Here is a 5,000-nt window from a genome sequence, read left to right on the forward strand (position 1 = left end):
CAATTTTGCACTCTCATATTAACTTGATGTTTTAGTAAGCCATTTTTGTATACAGTACAAGCACAACCAGCTTTGTATCCAGACTGTACGGATCCGTCAATGTAACACTCATATACATCATCGCCCATAGATTCTGTGTGTTCCTTTACTGTTGCTAATGCAATTTGTTTTAACACGCAGTTATGTACACTGTTTTTTTGTGGTAGACACGTAAGGTGCATGATCAATTTTGAATTTTTCCATGGTGGAATGGATTAACCCTGTGGTATTTTACTTATTGGGACATTGAGCTTTGTAATGTTCAAGGAGATTTTGTGTACTAGAGGGCGCGCGTGTGTGTGATTAGTCACATATGCTTGTGTGATTTTATGCTGCATTTGTTTTTGGAAGTGTGAAAGATACAAGGGTTCCCTCAGAGCTTTGACCCCAAATATAGTGGAAAAAATATTCTATCAGAGATAGATGGTAGGTTTAGTTCTGACCTCATGTTTACTATGCTTGCTGTTCTTGGGGTGCCGAGGATAATCCTCATGGCTTCATTTTGCACTACCTCCTAGTTATTTATTTCTGATTCCTTACACTGCAACAAGTGCAGTGCATGGTAGTTTACAACTGATCTTATAAAAGCCAAGTAAAACAGTCTAGTGAGCTTAACATTGATGCCATGTTCTCTTCCAACAAGAACTGTCAACGGTTTCAGTCTCTCCCAGAGTCTCTTTTTCAGGGAAAGGATCAGGTCTGCATCATTTATGTTCACCCCGAGATATTTATATTTATGACACATGTCAAGCTCTTGGTCACCTATGCGAAAAGCGGGTAGGGGTATGATACATGGATTGAGAGCCATTGTTTTCTCAGTGGAGATGACTAATCCACACCCATGAGCCCTAGTTGTGAGTTTGTCGATAATTATTTGCATCCTCTCTTGTGATGATGCTTTGACACATATGTCATCAGCATAGCATATAAAGGATTCACCATCCCCAAGTAGAATATCTGCCACCAGCTTTTGCATGAGGACAATGAACAACATAGGGCTGAGAACTCCCTGTGGCATCCCAAGTTCAAAAGATTGTGTGGTGGAACTTCTCACTCCCCTGAACAAGACACTTGCAGATCTGTTCGAAAGATACATTCTAATCCAACTCAATAATTTACCCGGATGCCAAAGCTTACTAATTGTTCTAGGATAATTTCTCTGTTTGCAATGTCAAAAGCTGACTTAAGGTCAAGAAAAACAGTGTGTTTCCCTGAATTAGAGTTTGAGTAGTACTCTGCAAAGCAATATTGTGTGCTACGTCCCGATATGAATCCGTACAGTCTGTGAGATAATTTATCTTGAAACCTGTACCTGAGTCTGTTCAAAATTATCCTTTCTAGAACTTTGCATACACATGAGGTTAGTGAGATTGGGCGGTATTTATCAGTGTTTGGTTTCGGTATAGGGATGATTAGACTGCGCATCCAGAGGCCAGGCAGAATACCTTGTGACAAACTTATCCTGCACAGGTGCAAAAGGGGATTACCAGGTACCTGGGCTATAAGGCGGAGGACACTATAGGTAATTCCATCTTCACCTGGTGCAGACGCTTTTCCTTTGAACAGTGCATTGTTCAGCTCCCACTCAGTAATCTCAGCAAAGTCTGAAGGGTCTGTCTCAGAACATCCAAACTCAATGGCAAATTTACGTGCAATTTTAGACTGACTAAGGTGGTTCTGAATATTTGTGGGAAGTGAGTTCAATTTGAACGCTCCAGCCCATTGGCTAAGGAGCATGGAACTGCGGGGTGTTAGTTAGTCTTGCCTAAGAGTCGATTAATTTTTTTCCAGACCTCAGACATTGAGGTGTTATTGTTAATGCTTTGTAGGAACTGTTCAAAGTGTTTTTTTCTGAAATGAGTTTTTAAATCCCGTAGAATTTTGTTATCCTTACGAAACTGAATAAGATTGTCACGTGTATTGTCCTGCTTGTAGATATCACAAAGCTCCTGAACTCGCTTTTGTTCCCTTAATAGTGTAGGGTCACTGACCCACTTAGGTTGTTTTAGGCGTTGTGAATTGTTGCTCTTTAAGGTTTTCTTTGGACAGACCCAGGTGTTGTAGTAATCAGTGACCACTTTCATCATGTCCATGGAGAATTTATCAACACTCGTTACTGTGTAATCGTTATACCAGTCATAAATACGTGATTTAAAGTGGTGCTCAAGGTAAGGAGGAATATAAATTTTAAGCCTATTTGTTTTTGCAGATAGACTATTATCAACAGCGTATCTCGTTACTATTGCAAAGTGGTCACTGATTAGCTCTGTTGCAAGCATGCTTCTGATGTTTCCATGCACAAGATCCCTTCCTATTACCTAATCTAGCCTGCCCCTTGCCACGTGAGTTTCGCTGTCTGCATCATATACGGTCATAGATCTATTGTTCACAAAATTTCGGAACTCTTCGCCATTTTCATTGCATTGACTGTCTCCAAATGTATAATGTCTAGCATTAAAATCCCCCATGCATGTTGTGCCGTGATTCTGAAAGTTGGGCAGTGAATCAGTTTGAAACTTTCTACACCTTGCGTATACATTGTACAGAGAGAAAAACCCAGAGGCTGTTTGAATATGTAAATGCTGATATTGCACATTATTGTCATCAGACTTCTGCACCAACTTCTGCAGTATGGTATTACTGACATAAGTCAATAGGCCTATCATTCCTGTGTTGGTATAGGAGTGGTACCCTCTAATTCTAGGGGCGGTTTTTATTTTAGTGGCTGATGTGAAGGGCTCTTGTAGACAGATAACATCAACATTATTGTTATGAATGTAGTAAAGCAATTAATTAATTCCACGGTTGACACCACGTATATTCCATGAGAGAAATGTAATTATTTTCTTGTCCCCCATCACACCCTATGATTAGCTGATTGATCAAATTTGTATTTGATAAGGCTCTTTAGTCTGCATATTTCTTGTACAGTATTACATATTTGTGCTGCATCTTGTTTATTTACACCCATTCTGTGCGCTTTCTTCATATTGATATTATATGTATAATCCGTACCTGATATCATTTTCTGAGTGATGTCCCATAGATCGTCCGTTTCCTGCATATTTCCGGCGGCGTTTTCACAGTTACTGTCGTCAACGTTTTTAGATGATTTGTCAATGGTATCTTGCGTAATAACATTATCAGAGACCTTATTTGTACTTTCGACATTGCTAACATCATTAGAAAGCATAGTTTCCCTGTCGACTACCTGATCACTTTTTATTTCCATAATCATTTTTCTCATTTCAACAAGCTCTTGCCTGATGCTTTCATTCCTATTTTCAACATTACTAACATCATTAGAAAGCATATTTTCCCTGTCTACTCCCCGATCACTTTTTATTTCCCTAATCATTTTAATGATTAATGCATAAAGCTTCTTATTTCCTCAATCACTTCCTTGATTTGTTCATCACTGGTCACACCTGTGGCACTGTTTCCTGGGACGGGGAATCCCCCTGGCAGTTGCGGGAATTCCTGTGGGTTGGTGACGTCACACAGCATTGGGTGGGGTGTGGCTGGGCTGGGCATTAGGGTGTTTCAATAAATCCGACTTTTTCAGAATCATTCAGCAAGTTGCTAAACAGGCGCCTACTATGCTTAAATGACGACATGCAAAATATTAGACTACCACTCCATCAAAAATGTAACACTGTAGAAAAAATTCTCGAAAACTGTGATTGTGTCATTCAAGGCAAAGAAACAACCCCGAGAAATCCTCAAGGATTTTACTTGCAGGACAGTCCTTCGTCCGATGAGCTTTTGCTTCTGCAGTATTTTGCTACGTGGCCATAACCCAGGCACTTGTAGCAAACCACAACATCTGAGCTCCACGGTCGAATGGAGCTCGACTCTATGTATCGTCCAAAGAATTGGTACTCTTTGGGTGGCAGATGTTCTCTGCTCCTTACAATGACAATCCTATTCAAGGGTTGTCCGTTCTTGTAGATCCTCCGAGCTTTAAAAACACCCGGAAGATGCAGTGCTTCTTCTGCGGCGGCCTCCTTCGGAAACTTGGTAACAGGGTTTTTCCCGTATCTTTTCCTTTTGGCCGATAGTCGTCATTATTCTGGAGAGAAATTCCTGTGAAAGTGCCTTTAACCATGAGGGCCACGTATTTTTGTTGTTTCCTCCGTACATAGACATAGCGAGAGAATGTCCATTTCCCCTGAACCTTGTCTAGCGGGCCTTCCTCTTGGAAGAGCGGCAGCTGGCTGACCTCCCTCTTCCACTTGATTTTATCGACTGTAGATGTGTCCTCTGGAAAGGCCAGTCTAATGTACTTTTCCCGGGGGGCGATGGTTTCACGTTGTTTGGTCGTAGAGTTTCTTGAGCTGATTTTAACAACCTTTTTTTGCTATTTCATGCATTATTGCATTATATTTATTGTATTTAAGCCTGTCTTACCCCATCATTTTCCAGATATACTTCATCTCCCCTACTATCGGGACTTAACAAATCAAGATTGTTGGCTGAATATGGATTTCCACCAATCAAAAATGGTATACAACTATAGTATACCTATAATCGTCGCCGATTAAGTCAAATAAACATGAGAACGTGAAATACATTCTTGGAAAGAATTACCTTAACATTTGCAGAAGTCTATTGACCTTAGTGTGTGGGTTTCAAGACTACAATGCCATGCCCACTGTAATAAAATTTGATCTATTGTCTTTACTCATAGATAGCTCTAGAAGTGCTTAGTCACCAAGGAGTCAGCTATTAGTCTTACCTATCTCATCTGTTTGCCCTTTTTCTTCACTTATTGAAAGCTTTGCTTCTATTAATTTTTTTCTTTTGATGTTATTAAAATTTTGATAACAATTTAACCCAATCATCCTGTATGGCATTCCCAATGTAATACAATTTTGTTTATTGAAATTACTCAATAGATGGCTCTACAAGTGCTTAGTCACCAAGGAGTTGGTTATCAGGCCTTCGTATCTCACCTGTTT

Source organism: Penaeus chinensis, chromosome 11 (genome assembly GCF_019202785.1).
Source record: "Penaeus chinensis breed Huanghai No. 1 chromosome 11, ASM1920278v2, whole genome shotgun sequence".
Classification (NCBI taxonomy): Eukaryota; Metazoa; Arthropoda; class Malacostraca; order Decapoda; family Penaeidae; genus Penaeus; species Penaeus chinensis.